At 48.4% G+C, this 23,136-nt stretch overlaps 1 protein-coding gene and 1 long non-coding RNA gene across 4 annotated transcripts in view; one reads left to right on the top strand and one right to left on the bottom strand.

Annotated features, from left to right (window-relative positions):
- Nucleotides 1–3,585: 3,585 nt before the first annotated feature.
- On the bottom strand, nucleotides 3,586–6,760 carry LOC139260067 (uncharacterized). Its single transcript, XR_011592714.1, has 3 exons — nucleotides 6,490–6,760; nucleotides 3,849–4,049; nucleotides 3,586–3,658 (listed from the first exon to the last, which is right to left on the bottom strand). It is a non-coding gene; the product is annotated as an uncharacterized lncRNA (long non-coding RNA).
- Nucleotides 5,529–23,136, top strand: part of creb1b (cAMP responsive element binding protein 1b) — a 106,270-nt gene continuing 88,662 nt past the window's right edge. For 2 of the 3 annotated variants that reach the window (XM_070876195.1, XM_070876193.1), the window contains exon 1: nucleotides 6,909–7,058. The gene's annotated coding sequence lies outside the window, so the exon portion shown is untranslated. Of the gene's footprint in view, nucleotides 5,758–6,908; nucleotides 7,059–23,136 lie in introns of those variants that run through there. The other variant, XM_070876194.1, reaches the window with a different exon arrangement.

Below are 23,136 nucleotides of genomic sequence, written 5' to 3'. Positions count from 1 at the left end.
GAGCCCGTGGAGAGAGGTGACTCATGCAGTGAAGACTGCAATGAGTGAGGTGGGGGTGGGGGGGGAGAGAGAGAGAGAAGTCACAAGACTCCAATTAGTAAAGGAGAGGGGGGGGAGAGGATAAGTCACAAAACCTTTGGGTGTGGTCCATCCATACAGACCTGGGGCTCAATTTTCCCCAGTATTTGCGCCGTTTTTTTGGGAGCAGGCTGCTTTTTCTGGCCCAACTTAAAAATCCCCAGTTTCCCCAATCAATTTGCACCAGCGTAACTCAGTTAGTTACGAATTTTTTAAGTCAGTTTTTTTTTCAGCCAAAGGGAGCGTAACCAGCCATCTACGCCACTTCTGGCCATTTAGGGAAATTTGGCCAGCTGATAGTTACTCCATTTCTGCTTAGGCCAGCGTATGTGGCCTGTCCTGAAAAACCTTCCCTAGAGTTAAGGAAATTGGTGCAGGTAACGGAAGCGTCGCAGAGGATGCCCGGACACACTGAAAGAATTGAAAAACACATAGCAGCAACTTACCTCCAACCCTGCCCGAAGGCTGTCCGGTCCCATTCTCGGTCCCCGGTTCACACACACATTCCGGCCCCATGAGAGAGAGAGAGAGAAAAGCTCGCATTGTGTCCTTGGTTACCATGGCAGCCCGATCTTTTTGGCACAGATCAAGGCTCCACCCCAAAACTAAAAGTCGGGTTAGGCCACTATCAACAAGTTTGCAGGCTGCGCCATTTTCACCACCCCCCCCGTGGTGGGCAATGGTAGCCGACTGAGAGCATCCGCACAGTTCTCAGTGCCTGTCCTGTGGCGGATGGTATAGTTATATGCTGATAGCGCGAGTGCCCACCTTTGTATGCAGGCTGAGGCATTAGTATTTAGCCCCTTGTTTTCAGCGAACAGGGATGTGAGGGGCTTGTGATCGGTTTCCAGCTCAAATTTGAGGCCAAACAGGGACTGATGCATTTTCTTTACCCCGAACACACACGCTAATGCCTCTTTCTCAATCATGCTGTAGGCCCTTTCGGCCTTAGACAAGCTCCTGGAAGCATAGGCGACAGATTGCAACTTTCCCGCAACGTTAGCTTGTTGTAATACACACCCGACTCCGTACGACGACGCGTCACATGCTAGCACAAGTTTTTTATACAATACAAACAGCTTGGAGCATAAAATGTTTCTGGCTTTCTCAAAAGCAATTATTTGTTTTTTTTCCCCTTACCCAGTTCTCAGCTTTGCGCAATAACACATGTAGGGGCTCTAAAAGGGTAATTAACCCCGGTAGGAAGTTACCAAAGTAGTTGAAGAGTCCCAGGAACGACCGCAGCTCCGTGACGTTCCGTGGCCTGGGCATGTTCCTGATAGCCTCTGTCTTGGTGTCTGTGGGCCGAATGCCGTCCGCCGCGATCTTTCTCCCCAAAAACTCTACTTCTGTTGCCATGAAGATGCATTTCGACCTCTTCAGCTGCAGCCCTACGCGGTACAGTCGCTGGAGGTCCTCCTCCAGGTTTTGTAGGTGCTCGGCGGTGTCCTGACCTGTGACCAATATGTCGTCCTGAAAGATCACCGTGTGTGGTACCAACTTGAGTAGGCTCTCCATGTTTCTCTGGAAGATTGCTGCAGCTGATCGAATTCCAAACGGTCATCTGTTGTAGATGAACAGTCCCTTGTGCGTGTTGCGATGCAGGTGAGGCCCTTCGAAAACTCCTCCAGCTCCTGCGTCATGTAGGCCGAAGTCAGGTCGAGCTTGGTGAACGTCTTGCCTCCTGCCAGCGTCGCAAATAGGTCATCTGCCTTAGGTAGCGGCTATTAGTCCTGTAGCGAGAAACGATTAATAGTTACTTTATAATCGCCGCAAATCCTGACTGTGCCATCACTTTTGAGTACTGGAACAATCGGGCTGGCCCACTCGCTGAATTCCACTGGGGAGATGATGCCCTCGCATTGCAGCTTGTCCAGCTCGATTTCCACTCTCTCCCTCATCATGTGAGGTACCGCTCGCGCCTTGTGGTGAATGGGTCGTGCCTCTGGGACCAAGTAGATCCGCACCTTCACCCGGAAAAGTTTCCAATGTCTGGCTCAAAAAGGGAAGGAAATTTGTTAAGAACCTGGGTACATGAGGCCTCATCAACATGTGATAGCGCTTGGATGGTATCCCAGTTCCAGCGGATTTTGCCCAGCCAGCTCCTTCCAAGCAGTGTGGGGCCATCGCCTGGGACAATCCAGAGTGGCAGTTCGTGCACCGTGCCCTCGTAGGTGACCTTGACCATGGCGCTGCCCAGGACAGTGATAAGCTCTTTGGTGTACGTTCTCAGTTTCGTGTGGATGGGGCTCAGGGCTGGTCTGAATGCCTTGTTGCACCACAGCCTCTCAAACATCTTTTTACTCATGATGGATTGGCTAGCGCCAGTGTCCAGTTCCATGGCTATGGGTAAGCCATTCAATTTTATGTTTAGCATTATAGGTGGACATTTCATCGAAAATGTGTGCACCCCGTGTACTTCAGCATCTGCCTCCTCTCTCTGAGGCTCGAAATTGCTTTGATCCATCATGGACCGATCGTCCTCTGCCATGTGGTGGTTGCAGCTCGTTTGCAAGCTCGTTGGAGGTGCCCCATTGTTCCACAGCTCTTGCAAACATTTCCTTTGAAGCGGCATGAATAGGCTGAATGGAAGCCTCCACAACGCCAACAACGTGTGAATTGCCTTGCATTCATCCTTTGTTGGGGACTCTGAGTCATCTGGGTCATCTGAGGCCTGCTGGCAGTTGCAGACTCGTGGGTTCTGCCCTGTACATTTCTGCTCGCAGTTCCAGTTAATTTATGCACATTGCTAGCACTGGTGTGCTGAGAGATTTGTTTGGTGTTATCACTGGTGGACATAAACGCCTGTGCTATCGCAATGGCCTTACTGAGGGTCGGTGTCTCTACAGTCAAAAGTTTTCGTAGGATGGTCTCGTGGCCAATATCCAGTACAAAAGAGTCTCTGAGCATTTGCTCCAGGTAGCCATCAAACTCACATTGTCCTGCAAGTCGCCTTAGCTCGGCAACGTAGCTCGCCACTTCCTGACCTTCAGATCGCTGGCACGTGTAGAACCGATATTTCGCCATCAGCACGCTCTCCCTCGGGTTAAGATGCTCCCGAACCAGTGTACACAGCTCCTCATACGACTTATCTGTTGGTTTCACCGGAGACAGAAGATTCTTCATGAGGCTGTAGGACGGTGCCCCGCAGACTGTGAGGAGGACCGCTCTCCTTTTTGCAGCGTTTCCTTCTCCGTCCAGCTCGTTGGCTACAAAGTACTGGTCTAGTCGTTCGACATAGGCTTCCCAGTCCTCACCCTCCGAGAACTTCTCCAGGATGCCCACAGTTTACTGCATCTTTGCGTTGGATTCATATACTCGTCGCCAGTTATTGTGTTCCTAACACAGATGAGACCGCACACAGGGAGGTTAAAGTAACAATGACCTCAGTCTTTAATAAGACACTCCAGAGTGAGGAACAGGCTTATATACAGTGCTCCCAAGGGATGCTGGGATCCCTTGGGACTTCAGGGGATGAGCTCCTTGTTGGCGGAACATGGGAGTGCATGCTTTACAGATACATAACAGTTATCCTCTTCAGGCTTGTCCTTGTCTGAATCTTCTTCTGCGTCGTCAAGTTCTGCAAAATGTAACAGAACACAGACAAATATTTAGCAGCAGAAGAGGGGGCAGGGTGGGTGGCATCAGTAGACTCACACAGTGCAGGCAGCAGGCTGATTTGAAGGACCACGATAAATGATAGCAACCAAAGCGTAGCTGAAGGAAAGATCCCAGGAACTAAAACATGGCTAGCCCGCGCAGTACTTAACATTTAGCAAAGTCAGACTGTGGAATTTGCAGGACTTTCCCTCTCCCTTGAGTGTGGGCCCAGCTTGTGCAGTGGTGGTTGCTGTTCTCCAGGCAGGACCCATCAAAGTAGTGACCCTCTCTTCCAAGGTTGTCAGTGGCTGCAGATTTGCCGGCCCTCCTCCTGTTCGAGTTCTTTCTCTTTTATTATGTGCCACCTTCCTCTGCAAAGACAAAAACGCAACTTTTTAGAGAGTCTTTCTGCTGGGTGGGACATATACAGCTGGTCACATTTACAATTGCAATTCCATTGAATAAATGAAAATATTACACTAACTACTTGACCAAGGTCCTGCCACTTCTTTTTACATTGGCCTCCAGATCTCGTGGTGGTCACCATTGCGCAGTAATCTTCTGCAACTTGGTTCCAGCGTTTCTTCATTTCTTTGGGTGGAACTTTTATGTGACCTCTGCTGGTGTCCAGCTCCTGCCATCTGTTCTCAATCACAGTAACTAGTGTCTCCACTTCTTCCTGCAAGAAATTCTTGGTCCTTACACCGCATTGCATCTTGTATTGCTCCAGCTGCGATTTTTCCTGTGCTCTCTCACAGCATTCCTTCTCACACACACAACTGGCTCTTTAAAAAGGCTGATTACCAAATCCGAGCGGTACTGAGCATGCGCGTCCATTGGAACGACATCACAAATTTAACTTTTTTTCTCGCGCATGTGCAGAAGATGCGGCTTCGTTTTTTCCCACAGCCGGCGAGGCAACTGGACACACTGTGTGGCTCCAAATTCGAATTTTACATCGGGGAAACTTAGGCAAATTATTTCTGCCGCATTTTTAGCATAACTCTGGCAATACGCCAGAAAACGGGCTTGGGGAAAATTGAGGCCAATGATTTTCTGTGAATTGTCAACAGCAGTCAAAAAATTATTAGACATTGTTCCATGGTCCAACCCCTTTCCTAGCCTGAGCCAGTATTGGACCACGTACCCTAACCTTACTGATTCCTGGGATGGGGGTATTGTCTTCTGAGGAGGGCTTGAGGAGACTACGCCTATATTCTCTAGAATTTAGAAGAATGAGAGAAGATTTCATTGCAATATATAAAATATTTACAGGGTTTGACAGGGTAGATGCTGGGAAGATGTTCCCCTGGCTGGGGAGTCTAGAACTCGGGGTCAGTCTCAGAATGAGGGGTTGGCCATTTAGGACTGAGATAAGGAGGAATTTCTTCACTCAAATGGTTGTAAATCTTTGGAATTCTCTACCCCAGAAGGCTGTGGAAGCTCAGTTGTTGAGTTTATTCAAGGCAGGGATTGATAGATTTTGGGATATTAAGGGAATCAAGGGATATGGGGATAGTGCGGGAAGGTGGAGTTGAGGTAGATCAGCCATGATCTTATTGAATGGCAAAGCAGGCTCGAAGGGCCAAATGGACTACTCCTGCTCCATGTTCTTATTGTATTTTATAGTCTCTTGAATACTCTTGAACACTCTTAGTTCACCTTAACTCTATTTATTTGGGAGCTCTGACAGCCATGTGGAGATTTAAGATGACATTCTCTCTCAATACAACTTGCTGTGCCACCTAGCTAGAGGGCGCTATATATTATCTCATTACACTTGTATATCGGCGTGGTCCTGGCCGACAAGACCATCAGCAGGCTGGGGCCATTAGAAGGAACAGCGTGCGGCAGCCCGGCCCAGAAATCGGCACAGTCCCAGTCTGCAAGACCATCAGCAGGCTGGGGCCATTAGAGGGAACAGCGTGCGGCAGCCCGGCCCAGAAATCGGCACGGTCCCAGTCTGCAAGACCATCAGCAGGCTGGGGCCATTAGAGGGAGCAACGTGCAGCGGCATGCCACTTCAGGGAACAGCACGTGCTGCTGCAGGAGGGCGATGGCTGACTGCAGTGCGGGCAGGTACAGCAGGAGTGGCGAGGTCGGGACAAAGGAGCGGCAAGAGTTCGTAGAGGGATGTGATCGGGATCGGGGCCCAGGAGAGGCGAGGGCCCAGGGGCAGCATGGGCCAGCCCACACTGCGATATGTGTGCGCACTAGGTCCATGCAGCAGAGCTGGTCTACAGTCGTCTTGGGTAATCCTTGCCACTGCACCAAGACCTAGCTCTGTCAAGCCCATGTGGTGGCTGGTGTGAAAAAAATTCACGCACAAGTATCTTCCACCCTTCAGGATGTAGTTGGGGATCCGGAATATCATTGAAACACCTGTGAACTCATTCGTTTTCAGCGTGGATGCGGGTCATCCTCGTTTAGAGCGACCGCCTATGATGATGGCACTTATATTATATAAAAACAGAAAATGCTGGAAATACTCAACAGATCTGTGGAGAAATAGAGTTAACGTTTTAGGTCGATGACCCTTCGTCGATGTTAACTCTGCTTCTCCTTGACCTGCTGAGTATTTCCAGCATTTTGTTTCGTTTTCAGATTCCAGCATCCGCAATATTGTGCTTTTGCCTTATGTTCGCTTAAAAAGATGATAATCATTTTTCTCATACAAGCACTTTAGACCGTAATCCTACTTAAAATAAACTAAAGTCAACGCTCTTGTGAAACACCTCGGGACGTTTACTACGCTGAAGGCTGTTCCTCCCTTCAACAACAAAATGAAGGTCCGCGCATGTGCATATTTACCGGACCACGGGCGGGGCAGGAAGCGGTTCCTTTGAGGTGCAGCGCGCGCTCTCTCGCCGAAGCGTCCCAGAGAGATCGCATATAGATCAATCTTTCTTCCACATATAATCTCTAAGGATCTGGAAAATAGCACGTTGGAACCTATGCATTGTGTAAATTGCGCCTTAATTCCCGCCTACAGCACAGCTATGGAAAGTTTGAATTTGAAAGCACTGCGCATGCGTTTGTCGGACGCGTGCGCAAGGAAGTCGGTTGGGCGCGTATGCGCGTGCGCAACGCAGCAAGCACGCGAGGCCTGTGCGTTTACGTGCGCGCGCAGTTTAGCAGGGACGCGCGTGTTGTGCGCGCATGCGCAAGCAGGACCTCTGGCCCCTTGGAGCCCCCAAGTGGGCGAGCGGATGCGCGCGTGCGCAGAGTCGATTCCCTGCGCCGGAGCCGCCGAGAGCCAGCCGCTCAGTCAGTGAGAAAGAGTGACGCGGTGGAGGTGTAAGGGACTGACGCGGTGTTTACGTCTCGGTGTGAGTGTCCAGTGGCAGCAGAGAGAGCCGGGACTGAGGGAAATAAAACCGGTAAGAGACAGAGAGCGAGATAAATCAAGAGAGAGAGAGGGAACCGGGGGGCGAGGGGAAGCAGGAGCCGCAGAGAGCGCGGGGAGGGAGGTGGCTGGGGGGTGAACAGCAGCTTTCTCCTGGATCTGAACAATGGCGGCTGCGAGTACACAGGGCTCCCAGGCTGGAGAGGGAGAGAGGAGGGAGAAGAGCTCTCTCTGCTCATGCAGCAGCCTCCAGCACTGTTTACATCGAAAAGGCATTTCTCCCCTTCCAGAAAAACCCCGCCAAAAATCTTACTAAACCACCAGCCATTTTTTTTCCACTTTCGATTTTGGCTTGTTGGCTGGAAATAGTTTTTAAGTCAAAATGCAGACAGAAAAGCAATTTTGTTGCTGTTGCAACACCATATTAAAAAAAATCAGTACACTTTGAAGAAAATGGGCGCCAGACCACTGCTATTAACAAGAAATGAGAGACCACGAGTAAATGTTTCTTGTGCCATTGCTATCATGTCTATACACATATAACCCAAAAAAAACGCAATCCTGCTAATTTTTCTCTCTCCTGTTTTATGGGTTTACAAGAAGTAGGATATTGCTGTACAAGTACCCTCTGAATATAAAGGTGCAGAAATACATAAGTTCCACACGTAATGGTATAGGGTATGAATTCTTCCAGGAGTGCAGAAGACCCATGGTTGTGGGTTTATAATGGTCTTTTGTACAAATAAAAAAATGTAGCTTGACCACTGTTACTGATTTGTCACACTGCAGCAGTTGTACGGAAATTACATATGAAAATTATACATTTTCACAGATATTCGCTTCATGATAATGAATGATGCTACAAACAGCTTTAACTTTTTTTTAATTGTTTTTGTTGAGGGTGAAACTTCAGTAAAAATGCATATTAAAAGTTATAAATAGAATATGCATGACCAATTGTGACATTTCCTCAATTTCTATTACCAGTTCAAATTTAAAATGTTTTATGCGACACTTTGAGGGTAGTTAAAGGATTCATTTTGTTTTATAGGAACCATGCAATTAGATAATGCAATAAATTATGTTTTTTGTTAACTATATGCAGGTATGTTAACATTTTTGCATATTTCCTGAGAGATCCTTGGATTTAATGCTGTTCTGCAACAGTTAATACAGTAATAAGAAAAAAAGAGTTGACATTAAATAAAATGACTTAGAATCATTGTGCATTCTTGGTTTTACCATCAAGACTTTTTTAATGAAACCGCTGCTATTCACCATTGCATAATACAGTCAGAAAGCTTATATATTTTTGCACAAAGTACACAGTGAAGTGCTGATTTTATCTGAGGTCATAACATTATACAGCCAGGTAATGTGTACTTCTGTTAGATTGTGTATTTTGGTGGGCCGCATATAGTAATTGCTCTCGGGTATTAGTGTCTGTTCCAGTCAAGAGATTAGAAACTTCTCCTATTACAGGAATTTAAAAAAAATTGACATGTTTCCTTCTTTGCAATCATAAGTGGAAGAGTTAAGAGTGGGAATCATTTATCTAGGTTTTTTTTTTAAAACTGCAAATGGGTTTCAAGGGATGTAACAAAATACATATTTTCAGAATACTTGCATCAAGGTATTTTTTAACTTATTCATAATTTATTGTGAAGTGAATATATATTTACACAGGATATCTTGAACTTAGAGTTAGTATGGGGCAGCTAGATGTCCATTTTATAACTTCATTAAAGAAACAGTAGTAAATTGCCTCTGGCATTGTCAATGGTCAGTTGGTGAATATAAGTTTTAAAAATTATATTTATATTGGGAGAGACTTCAGAACTTGCTTCACAGAGCCACCTAGTGGCTGGATCCCACATTACATCTGTCTTAGCCATCTATCGCCACATCTGGCAGGATCACTGCAAGCTGTACTGGGCCTCACTCTTTGCCAAAACTGCTCACTCATAGAGGATCATTTTGGATACCACCCCATTCCTCTGGCTTCTTTTCTCCACTACCAACTACCTCCTTGAATTCCACTACTCTGCCCCTTCAGCATCAAAGAAAACCCAAAGATGTTTTATAATTACATAAAGAGTAAGAGGATAACTAAGGAAAAAGTAGGGCCTATTAGGGACCAAAATGGTGATCTATGTGTGGAGGCGGAGGATGTTGGTAAGGTACTTAATGAATACTTTACAGCTGTCTTCATAAAAGGAGTACGGTGCGGACGTTGAATTTAAGGAGGAAGAGAGTGAAATATTGGATGGGATAAACATAGTAAGGAGTGGTGCCAGAGGATTGGAGAACTGCTAACATTGTACCGTTGTTTAAAAAGGGAGGAAGGGATAAACCGAGTAATTGCAGGCCAGTTAGTTTAACCTCGGTGGTGAGCAAATTATTGGAATCAATTCTGAGGGACAGTATAAACCTTAATTTAGAAAGACACAGATTAATCAAGGATAGTCAGCATAGATTTGTTAAGGGAAGGTGGTGCTGACTAATTTGATTGAATTTTTTGAGGGGGATAAATGAGGGCAGTGCATTTGGTGTAGTCTACATGGACATGGATTTTAGCAAGGCTTTTGACAAGGTCCCACATGGCAGGCTGGTCAAAAAAGTAAATGCCTATGGGATCCAAGGGAGAGTGGCAAATTGGATCCAAAATTGGCTCAGTGGCAGGAAATAAAGAGTAATGGTTGACAGCTGTTTTTGTGACAGGAAGGCTGTTTCCAGTGGGGTTCCACAGGGCTCAGTACTCGGTCCCTTGTTTTTTGTAGTATCTATTAATGATTTAGACTTAAATGTAGGGAGCATTATAAAGAAATTTGCAGATGATGCAAAAATTGGCCATGTGTTTGACAGTGAGGAGGAAAGCTTTAGACTGTCGGAAGATATCGATGAACTGGTCAGTTGGACAGAAAAGGAAAATGGAATTCAATCTGGAAAACTGAGGTAATGCATTTGGGGAGGGGCAACAAGGGAGGATGCTGAGGTGTGGAGGAACAGAGGGACCTTGGAGTGTATGTCCACAGATTCTCAAAGGTAGCAGGACAGGTCGATAAGGTAGTTAAAATGGCATATGGAATGCTTATATAAATATAAAAGCAGGAAAATTATGCTAGAACTGTATCCAACACTAGTTAGGTCACAGCTTGAGTACAGTTCTAGTCACCACATTACAGGAAAGGTGTGATTGCACTAGAAAGGGTCCAGAGGAGATTTACGAGGATGTTGCTAGGACTAGAACATTTTAGCTGTGAGGCAAGTTTGGTAGGTTGGAATTGTTTTCTTTGGAACCGTGAAGGCTATGGGGAGATTTAATTGAAAGAAAGACTTGTATTTTACATAGCGCCTTTCACGGCCACCAGACGTTTCAAAGCGCTTTACAGCCAGTTAAGTACTTTCGAGGGTAGTCACTGTGGTAATGTGGGAAACGCAGCAGCCAATTTGCGCACAGTAGGATCCCACAAACAGCAATGTGATAATGGCCGCCTTTGATCTTACAAAGGCCTTTGACATTGTCAACTATAAGGGACTATGGAGCATTCTCCTCCATTTCGGCTGCCTCCAAAAGTTTGTCACCATCCTCCGCCTGCTCCACAACGACATGCAAGCTGTGATCCTAGCCAACGGATCCATCACAGACCCAATCCACGTCCGGACCGGGATCAAGCACGGCTGCGTCATCGCACCAACGCTTTTCTCGATCTTCCGTGCTGCAATGCTGCATCTCGCTCTCAACTAGCTCCCTGCTGGAGTGGAACTGAACTATGCAACCAATGGAAACCTGTTCCACCTACATCGCCTTCAGGCTAGATCCAAGGTCGTCCCATCCTCTGTCATCGAACTACAGTACACGGACGACGCTTGCGTCTGAGCACACTCCGAGGCCGAAGTCCAACCATCGTCGACGCCTTCACCGAGGCGTACGAAAGCATAGGCCTTACACTAAACATCCGTAAGACAAAGGTCCTCCACCAACCTGACCCCACCACAAAGCACAGCCTTCCTGGCCATCAAAATCCATGGCTCAGCCTTGGATACCTTGGGAGCCTATTATCAGCAAGGGCAGACATCGATGATGAGGTCCAACACTGCCTCCAGTGTGCCAGTGCAGCGTTTGGTCGCCTGAGGAAGAGTGTTTGAAGACCAGGACCTCAAATCTGGCACCAGGCTTATGGTTTACAGGGAAACCCTCAACGCCTCCTTGGTGAAGTGCAACATCCCCACTGGCACCTGGGAATCCTTGGCCCAATACCGCCCAAAATGAAGGAAGAGCATCCAGGAGGGCGCTGAGCACCTCGAGTCTTGTCACCGAGAGCATGCAGAACCAAGCGCAGACAGCGGAAGGAGCGAGCGGTAAACCAGGCTCCCCACCCACCCTTTCCTTCAACCACTGTCTGCCCCACCTGTGACAGAGACTGTAATTCCTGCATTGGACTGTACAGCTACCTGAGAACTCACTGAGTGGAAGCAAATCTTCCTCGATTTCGAGGGACTGCCTATGATGAATGACCAGATCATTTTTTTTTGTTATGTTGATTGAGGGAGAAATATTGGCCAGGGCACCGGGGATAACTCCCCTGTTCTCCGAAATAGTGCCTTGGGATCTTTTACGCCCACTTGTGAGAGCAGACGGAGTCTCGATTTAACGTCTCATCTGAAAGACAGCACCTCCAACGGTGCAGTGCTCCCTAGATTGTCAGTCTAGATTTTTTTTGTGCTCAAGTCCCTGGATGAGGAGCCTAGATAGAGTGGATAGGAAGACCTATTTCCCTAAGTAGAGGGGTCAATAACCAGGGAGCATAGATTTAAAGTAGTTGGTAGAAGGATTAGAGGGGAGATGAGGTGAAAAATTTTTCACCCATAGGGTGGTGGGGGTCTGGAATTCACTGCCTGAAAGGGTGGCAGAGGCAAAAACCCTCATCACATTTAAAAAGTACTTGGATGTGCACTTGAAATGCCGTAACCTACAGAGCCATGGACCCATGGAATGTGGGATTAGATTGGGTAGCTCTTTTTCAACCGGCATGGGCCGAATGGCCTCCTTCTATGTCGGAATTTTCTATGATTCCACTCTCTAACTGTCCCCCATGCCAGATGACATTGTAAATGGTTCACCCTCCTTTGGGACTGTCCCCCCTCTCTTTTCAAATCCACTGTCATCACCCCACTCCTCAAAAGACACACTTGATTTCTCTTGACCTTGCAAGCTATTGCCCCAAGTCCAACTCCTCTTTCCTCTCAAGTACTTGAACACGTCGTCACCTCCCTAGTCCATTTCCATCTCACCTGCTTCCTGTCAGTCAGATTTCACCCAGAAGCAGTAAAATGGTTCTAAATGTAACTGACCATACCCTCCTCCTCCTTCAATGACACTCCTTTCGCTTGGCTCTATTATTACCAAATCGAGAGATGTTTTTCTTCTCATCGACACACGTTTGCTTTGGGTAACCCTCCCCCCAGGATACAACCTTAACCTCTTTTCCTCATCTACATGTTGCCCGTTGGCAATATCATCTGCAGATATGAGGTCGGCTTCCACGTGTACATTGATGACACCAACTGTACCTCTCCGCCACCTCCATTGATTCCTTCATGCCCTCTGTGTCAGTCTACTTGTCTGATTAAAAAATATAATGGTCTCGGTTAAGGAGATCTTCGAAGTGCTCCTTCCAGTGGGCCCTGGCTGCCTCATGGTCTTTAATGAGTGTCTCTCCATTCTTGGCCAGCAGTGGGACGGGGTGGGGCCTTGGATGCTTGGGCCGTAGATGGACTTAACTGCGCTGAAGAAACCTCACACGTCGTGGTTATCGGCCAACTGCTAAATCTCCTATGCTTTCTCCACCCACCAACTATTTAGGTCGCGGGTTTTTTGTTGGATGTCGGCCTTCAGCCGCTGTAGAGCTGCTTGGCTGCTCCCGAATTGGGTTGCTGCTTTAGGTTGAGAAATGCCTTGCGCTTGCGGCTTATTAGCTCCTGGATCTCCTAGTCGTTCTCGTCAAACCAGTCTTGGTGTTTCCTGGTTGAGTGACCGAGCATCTCTTCGCAGGCGCTGGTTATGGAAGCCTTGATGGCAGACCAGGCACTGTGGGCATTCGGGGTCATCGAGGGTCGCCAGGTTGGCAGTGAGGCGCTGGATGTACAGGTATAGGGCCTCCTTAACTAGGTCTTTTGGGTGCCCCAGTGTTGATTTTTCTGCAGCATTTTTTCTGTTGCCTTCGCTACATTGATAATGGAGGAGCGGATTAGGTGGTGGTCCGTCCAGCAATCGTCGGCTCCTGTCCTGGCGCGCGGGTGATGCGCCCGTCCTTGTGATCCCTCGACTGAACGATGACGTAGTACAGCAGAGGCCAGTGCTTGGAGCAAAGGTGTTGCCTTGATGCCTTGTACATGTCCCTCTGATGGAACAAGGTGTTGGTGATGACAAGGTCATGTTCTAAGCATTTTGTCAGGAGCAGGGTACCACTGGAGTTGGTTTTCCTTACCCCCTCTCTGCCGATCACGCTTCCCCAGAGGTCTGTGCCCTTACCAACTCTGGTGTTGAAGTCGGCGAGGAGGATCAGCTCGTCATCCGTAGGGACTCGGGAGAGGGAATGTTCACGGCTGGAGTAGAATTCGTCTTTGGTCTCATCTGTTGCGTCGAGTGTTGAGGCATACGCGCTGATGACTGGCGCACTGGTTCCCAGAGGGCTAGGGTGAGTCGGAGAGTCATGAGACGTTCGCATACCCCGCAGGGGGAATCTCTCAGATTGCCCACCAGCTCATTCTTGACAGCGAAGCAAACTCCATGAAGGTGGCATTCTTCTTCTGGTTTGTCTTTCCAGAAGAAGGTGTAATCACCACATTGTTCTTTGAGCTGACCTTCCCCTGCCCGCCGGGTCACACTTAGGGCAGCCATGTCAACGTCGAATAAAAACAGAAGCTGCTGGAAATCTCAGCAGGTCAGGCAGCATCTATGGTGCCACAGATGCTGCCTGACCTGCTGAGATTTACAGCATTTTCTGTTTTAATTCCAGATTCCAGCATCCGCAGTATTTTGCTTTTATATTAGATGTCAACCACATCTGAGCTCCTGGGCAACAATAGCTGTGCGGCGTTCTGGTCTGTCGCTGTTGGGGTTATCCATGAGGGTCCTGACGTTCCAGGTCCCGAACTTCATTTTGAAGGGTGGAAGATGCCTGAGCTTAACAAGGTTTTGGTCCAATGGCAAGGGGGTCCGAGACGACTGGAGACCAGGCTCTACTGTATGGGCCTAGTTGCCTATGGTGGGATGTGAGCTGTAATCTCAACACTGGGCAGCGCCTTTGGGAGAGGTGGTGGGAGATCTCGGGTGTGATGAGGGACGCTGGGGCCCTACTCCATTTTAGCTTCTCAAAGGGTCGTGAGAGAAGTCAGAGTGGCCGCCGCCATTACTCGCATCAGTTGCCCGACATGTGGCTTCGCCAGCTGCTTTCGTCTCCGCAGATTGGGTGGCTGGCCGAAAGGACTCTGGGGTCACCGCTGAGGCCGGCGTTGAACTGGCCGAAGGGACTCTGGGGCTGGCGTTGAACTGGCCGAAAGGACTCCAGGGCTGGCGGTGAACAGCGGAGCTCCCTAGGGAGCTGCCATCCCGGGCGCCAGCTTGGGAACAAAAAGATCTCCTTAACCGAGACTCTGCCTTCGACACGAGCGTCCTCGACTCCATCACACAGCATGCTACCCGCCACCATCTCAGCAAAATCCCAGCCCTGCACGAGGTAGAAAAGGCCATCCGTCAGCTCAAGAACAACAAGGCATCAGGCGGAGAAGCGCTATTGGCACAAATGCAGGACCTCATCTTGAATCTGGAAGGAGGACAGCATGCTAGGAGATCTCAGAAATGCCATGACTATCTTCAAAAAAGGGAACAAGTCCGACTGCGGTAACTACAGAGGAATCTCTCTGCTGTCAACCCCTGGGAAATTCATTGCAAGAATCCTCCTCAATCGTCTTCTCCCTGTGGCTAAAGAGCTCCTCAGTGGATGGAATCCGCATTGCGACTCTAAGAGGCGTGACAATTACAAGAGAAATGCAGGGAACAGCATCAACCTTTGTATGTCGCCTTTGACCTCACGAAGGCCTTTGACACTCAACCATGAGGGACTGTGGAGCGTCATCCTCCATTTCGGCTGCCCCCAAAAGTTTGTCACCATCCTCCGCCTGCTCCACGATGACATGCAAGCCGTGATCCTGACCAACGGATCCACCACAGACTCAATCCAAGTCTGGACCGGGGTCAAGTAGGGCAGCGTAATTGCACCAATGCTTTTCTCGATCTTCCGTGCTGCAATGCTCCCATCTCACTCTCGACAAGCTCCCCGCTGGAGTGGAACTAAACTATAGAACCACCCATCGCCACCTCCAGGCTAGATTCAAGATCGTCCCATCCTCTGTCATCAAACTACAATATGTGGATGACGCTTGTGTCTACACACACTCCGAGGCCGAACTCCAAGCCATCGTCAACACCTTCACCGAGGCGTACAAAAGCATGGGCTTTGCGCTAAACATCCGTAGGACACAGGTCCTCCACCAACCTGACCCCGCCACACAGCACTGCTCCCCGGGTGATCAAAATCCACGGTGAGGCCTTGGACAATGTGAACCATTTTCCATACCTCGGGAGCCTACTTATCAGCAAGGGCACACATCGATGACGAGGTCCAACACCGCCTCCAGTGCGCCAGCGCAGCCTTCGGTCACCTGAGGAAGAGAGTGTTTGAAGTCCAGAACCTCAAATCTGACACCAAGCTTATGATCTACAGGCAGTAGTGATACCCACCCTCCTATATGGCTCAGACGTGGACCATATACAGCAGGCATCTCAAAATGCTGGGAGAAGTACCACCAGCGCTGTCTCCGCAAGATCCTGAAAATCCACTGGGAGGATAGACTCACCAACATCAGTGTTCTCGCTCAGGCCAACATCCCCAGCATCGAAGCACTGACCACGCTCGACCAGCTCTGTTGGGCGGGCCACATATTCCACATGCCTGACACGAGACTCCCTAAGCAAGTGCTCTATTCGGAACTCCTACACGGGAAGTGAGCCCCAGGTGGGCAGAGGAAACATTTCAAAGACACCCTCAAAGCCTCCTTGATAAAGTGCAACATTCCCACCAGCACCTGGGAGTCCCTGGCCGAAGACCGCCAAAAATGAAGGAAGATAACCTGGGAGGGCGCTGAGCACCTCGAGTCTCGTCGCCGAGAGTGTGCAGAAACCAAGCGCAGACAGCGGAAGGTGTGTGCAGCAAACCTCCTCCCCACCCACTCTTTCCTTCAACCACTGTCTGCCCCATCTGTGACAGAGACTGTAATTACCGCATTGGACTGTACAACCACCTGAGAACTCACTGCCTATGATGATGACTTGTCTGATCCATTCTTGGATGAGTCAAAATTTCATCCAGCGGAGCATTGGTAAAATTGAAGCCATCGTTAGAAATTCTGTAGCCTCCCCATCTCCCTCTGCAGCTACTGTTTGCTTGAACCAGACTGTTTGCACCCAATCCAACCCCAAAGCTGAACTTCCGCTAAATCAAGTGTCACAATATGCAACAACTTGCATTTATTTAGCCTCCTGACATAGAAAATCATCTCAAAGGGCTTTGTAGAGGAGCAAGAAAAAAAAAAAAATGGTGAGACAAAGAAGGAGCTTACAGGTTGAACCTCCCTTATCCGAGACTGCCTTGTCCGGCACCATTCCTGGCCGCTCCGACATGAACAAATTGAAGTCCTTCCTCGCTGCTGACTCCCGCAATTGTTGGCCTGATCCCGGATCCACTGCCCCCTCCCACGATCTCTCTGCCGTACTCCCAGCCCCAAGCTAGCCAGCCCCGATATCCCCTTGCTCAGTACCTGTACCATGCAATTTAAAGTGACCTCCCCTCGTCTGGCAAAATCCTTTATCCGGCACAGACCAGGTCCAGGGGGTGCCAGATAAGAGAGGTTCTGTATTAGATGGGGTGACCAAATCTTTGTTGAAAGAGGTGGATGTTACTTCTACCTCTTAAAATGACCTGCCTCCACCTCTGCCTCAGCCCATCTTCCAATGAAGCCCATGTCTATGTTTTTGTCACTTCTGGACTCTATTCCACTGCTCTTCTGGCCAGTGTCCCATCCTCCATCCTGCACAAACTTATGCTCATACAAAACCCTGCAGCTATTATCCTGTCTGTCTTGACTAATGCCACTGTCCTCATTAACTTACATTGGTTCCTGGTCCCCCAAAGCCTCATTTAAAATTCTTGTCTTTGTGTTCAAAATTCTTCATGACTTCGTCTCACTATATTTTTAACCTCGTGCAATGATACAACAACCCCTTCCTCTTCCTGTTTCTCTGAATCCAGCCTGTTGTGCATCCACCCCCTTTCACTTTGCCGACATTCTGGAATCTTCTCCCTAAACTGCTCTGGCTCCATTTAAGACGTTCCCTAAAATCCACCTCTTTCACCAAGCATTTGGTCTTTATTTCTAGTATCTTTGTCTCATCGTCCATTATTTCCTTTGGGATGATTTTCTATGTTCGAGGACTAAATAAATGCAAGTTGTTGCACATTGTGACACTTGACATAGTGAAATTAATGGGAAGTGTGTGACCAAAATACCGAGACTTTGGGAAGTGAGGCCTGTAGATAAGAAGTGCACTGCTACTAGTTAATACAGATATTTTGATAAGAGTTTATATGTCAATGTCAGAAAGAAAAGTATTTATTTAAGTATATCTAAGCTTACTGTTCACTCAATACTGCATTTGTAACTTTTGTGTCTGCCGTAAAGACCAGTTTTATGCTTCAGTAGTATGTGCAAATCTTGTGTATACCATAGCAGAAAACTCGTGGTTGGAAACTATACAGAACAAGCTATTTCAGAATAGATAAAAGGAATTATTGGGTGACTCTTTTTTATTTAATTGTTTTTTGCAAAGTACATCAAAATCAGACTTGAAGGGTTAACATATACCTGCCATTATTTGACACATAGTTTGGGAGATGAAGAAAGAACTTCAACTGCAGGTAATCTCTATGTCCCAAAGCGCTTTACCGCCAATTATGTACTTTTGTTGAAGTGTAGTCACTGTTGTAACGTAGGAAATGTGGATGCCAATTTGTGCACAGCAAGGTCCTACGAACAGCAATGTGATAATGACGAGATAATCTGTCTTTAGTGATGTTGGTGAAGGGATAAATATTGGTCAGAACATCGCAGATAATTCGTAAGATCATCGCAGAAAAAAAAACATAAGATGATCAGCAGGACAAGAACAGCTGCCATCTGAGGTGCATTAAATGCAGTTGCTTACACTGCCTTGGATTGTTCCATTGATTTACTGTTTGCGATGGATGGTTGTCTTAATTCCTAAACGGTAAACATGAACTAGATGGAGCAGGAAAGAGAATCAGACATGGAGGACCACAAGACCCTTACAGAACCATCGCATTTTATTCTTAACCAATTTGATTGGGATGAAAATCAGGAAGCTGTGTTACAGACATACGATACTCCCCCCCCCGCCCCCCCCTCCCAACCCCCAGACAGATTTTGCTCTTTGCCTCCCTACGGGCCGATGCTCAAATGTAAAGGATGAAGAAAAAAGTTTCATACAGATGCATCTTGTAGGGTCAAATTACCCCTTTTTATATCCCGGTTTGCCCCTCCGGGGGGGGCGTGGGGTGCTGGAGTTAACAGGGCGCAATGGCTCTTCGCCCAGAGGAGCGGCGTCTCCGGGAAAACTGCCCTGGAGTCTTGAGGGGCGCTGTCACCGCCCTGCACCGACCCCTTTGCGCCCCACGGGGGTCACGAGGCTGGTGCGGGCGGATGTCAAGGGGAGGCCTTTAGCGACCCGGGCCGCCATTTATATTTGTCGCCTGACTCTTGTGTCAGCCCGACAATGGCAGCCCTTGCATCGATCAGACCGTCATTGTGCAGTCCGGCACTGCGTTTTGGGTGCCGGGCTGCTGGCCTGGTTGATCTTGTCCCTGATGGCCCAGTGACGGCCTGCAGAGTGTCAGCGACCCTCCCCTTTAATTCCACGTCGGGGGCGAAACTTCCGAGTCGGGCGCAGGAAACCCTGGCTCCGGGAGGTTACCGCCTTCAATCGGGGCAAGGGGCAATTTCTACCACTTGTTAAATCTGTATTGAATATGTATTTTGTGAAATCACCTTTTGTATTAACCAACTATGTACCTGATGATTATTAACAGGATGTAAGCATTTGTTATAACCTCACACATGTACCATGACTTGTATTTTTGATATGTAACTTCTATAGTTCTTTAAATCATTTTTAGCATTAATCAAATAAGTCCTTACTACTAGGGGGATCAAGGGGTATGGTGAGAAAGCAGGAATGGGATACTGAAGTTGCATGTTCAGCCATGAACTCATTGAATTGTGGTGTAGGCTCGAAGGGCTGAATGGCTTACTCCTGCACTTATTTTCTATGTTTCTATGTAATTCCCCTGCTTTTTTTTGAAATGGACGCATTTATTTGTAACAGAAAAATGTTCCGATTGGGTCCCCTTGATCCCGTGACCTGATTGGTCCCCTTGGAGGATAAGACACACACAGCAGCCTCTCTGGAGTGTGTAATTAGAACCACTCTGCCTACGAAATCGGTGCCTTTGCAAAGTGTAATTCGAGCCATTCTGACGACCGACTCCAGACAGGAGAGAACTCACTCTTGCAGGTTAAGACCACCCCGCCCTCTATCCCAGCCCAAGTTCCCGCTCCATCCCAGCCCAAGTTCCCGATCTTACCACTCCGCAATGCCATAGATGGGGGTCACGGATTGTTATCAGGTTTATTGGGTATGAAGTGAATAGTGACAGTGTCGTGACTTCCGGATTTCAACCACCCCAATTATGTCATTTGTCACACATGCACCGAGCTTTCTGAGAAATCGGGGGTGGTTTAAAGAGGATGGGGTTGGAAGAATGTGATCAGTCTTCGCTTAGTTCACTCTTTCTTCTCTGGTCCCCTCTTTTTTTTTTCCCGTCTCCTCTCTTTCCCCCACCCCCGTCCGTCCCCTCTCTTTCTCCCCTCCCTCCTCCCGTCCCCTCTCTTTCTTGCCCCCCTCTCCCGTCCCCTCTCTTTCTTGCCCCCCCTCTCCCGTCCCCTCTCTTTCTTGCCCCCCCTCTCCCGTCCCCTCTCTTTCTCACCCCCCCTCTCCCGTCCCCTCTCTTTCTCACTCCCGTCCCCTCTCTTTCTTCCCCTCCGTCCCCTCTCTTTCTCCCCCCCCCCCCCCGGCCCCTCTCTTTCTCCCCCCCCCCCCACCGTCCCCTCTCTTTCTTTCTCCCCCCCCAGTCTCTCTTTTTTTTTTCTCCCCCCCCCCCCCGGCCCCTCAGTCACCATCCATCAACATAGGCAGTCCCTTGGAATCGAGGAAGACTTGCTTCCACTCCCACAGTGAGTTCTTTGATGGCTGAACAATCCGATACGAGAGCCACAGACCCTGTCACAGGTAGGACAGACATTTGTCGAGGGAAGGGGTTGGTGGGGCTGGTTTGCTGCGCGCTCCTTCCGCTGCCTGCACTTGGCCTCTTCATGCTCTTTGCGTTGAGAGTCAAAGAGCTCAACGCCCTCCCGGATGTACTTTCTCCACCTCATGCGGTCTTCGGCCAGGTGTCAGTGGTGATGTCGCACTTCACCAGGGTGACTTTGAGGATGTCCTTGTAACGTTTCCGCTGTTCTTCTTTGGCTCGTTTACCAGGAAGGAGCTCCGCATAAAGCATTTGCTTAGGGAATCTCGTATCTGGCATGCGAACTATGGCGAAGCTGATTGAGTGTGGTCAGTGCTTCAATACTGGGGATCTTAGCCAGGTCGAGGATACTGATAGAAACATAGAAAATAGGTGCAGGAGTAGGCCATTCGGTCCTTCGAGCCTGCACCACCATTCAATAAGATCATGCCTGATCATTCACCTCAGTACCCCTTCATCCTTTTAGCCGTAAGGGTCATATCTAACTCCCTCTTGAATATATCCAATGAACTGGCATCAACAACTCTCTGCAGTAGGGAATTCCACAGGTTAACAACTCTCTCTGAGTGAAGAAGTTTCTCCTCATCTCAGTCCTAAATGGCTTACCCCTTATCCTTAGATTATGTCCCCTGGTTCTGGACTTCCCCAACATCGGGAACATTCTTCCTGCATCTAACCTGTCCAGTCCTGTCAGAATTTTATATGTTTCTATGAGATCCCCTCTCATCCTTCTAAACTCCAGTGAATATAGGCCCAGTCGATCCGGTCTCCCCTCATATGTCAGTCCTGCCATCCATTCGCTGCAGTCCCTCAATAGCAAGAACGTCCTTCCTCAGATTAGGAGATCAAAACTGAGCACACTATTTCAGGTGAGGCCTCACCAAGGCTCTGTAAAACTGCAGTAAGTCCTCCCTGCTCCTATACTCAAATTCCCTAGCTATGAAGGCCAATATACCATTTGCCGCCTTCATCGTCTGCTGTACCTGCATGCCAACTTTCAATGACTGATGTACCATGACACCCAGGTCTCGTTGCACCTCCCCTTTTCCTAATCTGCCGCCATTCAGATGATAATCTACCTTTGTATTTTGGCCACCAAAGTGGATAACCTCACATTTATCCACATCATACTGCATCTGCCACGCGTTTGCCCACTCACCTAACTTGTCCAAGTCACCCTGCAGCCTTTTAGCGTCCCCCTCACAGCTCACTCTGCCACCCAGCTTAGTGTCATCTGCAAACTTGGAGATATTACAATCAATTCCCTCATCCAAGTCATTAATGTATACTGTAAAGAGCTGGGGTCCCAGCACTGAGCCCTGCGGCACTCCACTAGTCACTGCCTGCCATTCTGAAAAGGACCCGTTTATCCCGACTCTCTGCTTCCTGTCTGCCAACCAGTTCTCTATCCACGTCAGTACATTACCCCCAATACCATGTGCTTTGATTTTGCACACCAATCTCTTGTGTGGGACCTTGTCAAAAGCCTTTTGAAAGTCCAAATACACCACATCCACTGTTTCTCTCTTGTCCATTCTAACAGTTACATCTGCAAAAAATTCTAGAAGATTTGTCAAGCAGGATTTCCCCTTCATAAATCCATGCTGACTTGGACTGATCCCATCACTGCTTTCCAAATGTGCTGCTGTTTCATCAATGTCCAAGTGTCTAAGTTCCCGGGCAACTATAGCGGTGCGGTGTTCCGGCCTGTTGCTGTTGGAATTGTCCATGAGGGTCCTGACGTTCCAGGTCCCGAACTTCATACTGACGAAGTGGAAGATGACTGTGCGTGAGTTCTTTTAACGTGGGGTGGCCGCTGCACACCGGCAACCACACGGGCTTAGCTGAGCAAGGTCTTGGTCCAGTGGCAAGAGGGTCCAAGACAATGGAGACCAGGCACAGCTCTATAAGCCTAATTGCCTACGGCGAAGTGTTGGCTACAAGTAGCGCCATTGATGGTAGATGGCCCGATGCTTAGTTGGTGGGCAGGAATTAGGAAGATGACTTCCAAAGTTATTTTAAAAGTTAAAAGTTGATAAAGATTCCCAATTTATTTAAAAAGTTTCTAAGAGTTAAAAAGTCTAAGATGTAAATCAGTAATAGTTTATAAAAGGTTATAACTCCCAGTCTCATTCACACACACAGTCTCTCTCTCTCTCTCTCTCTCTCTCTCTTTCCCCCCCCCACCCTCTCTCTCGCCCCTCCCCCTCCAGTCTCTCACTACCTTCGATTTTTCTCTCCCACAGAAGTACACGAAAAGTTATGTGTAGATAATCACAGCAATATTTGAGACAAATGTCCAAATGAGCAAAGTAGCTCCGGGCTCCTCAGCAAAGCAACATGGTCAGCAGCAGTATAGCAGTGCCGGGCTCCTCACGATACAGGCTCCACTTCCGGTTTCGAGGAGTCTGCACATGCGCTGGGCAGTTGTGCGCATGCTGTAGCAGGTCGGAGGCGGAGTCCAGGGCACACACAAAACTGTTGCAAATAATCACTCAGTTTGAAAATAGTGCCATGGGATCTTTTACATTCAGCTGAGGGGGCACTTCTAACTGTGCAGCACTCCTTCAGTAGTGTCGGCCATGTTTTTGTGCTCTGCAGTGGGTC

This window comes from Pristiophorus japonicus, chromosome 3 (genome assembly GCF_044704955.1).
Source record: "Pristiophorus japonicus isolate sPriJap1 chromosome 3, sPriJap1.hap1, whole genome shotgun sequence".
Taxonomy (NCBI): Eukaryota; Metazoa; Chordata; class Chondrichthyes; family Pristiophoridae; genus Pristiophorus; species Pristiophorus japonicus.
The sequence above is the reverse complement of the archived record's forward strand: the minus strand, read 5'-3'. Positions and strand labels throughout refer to the sequence as shown.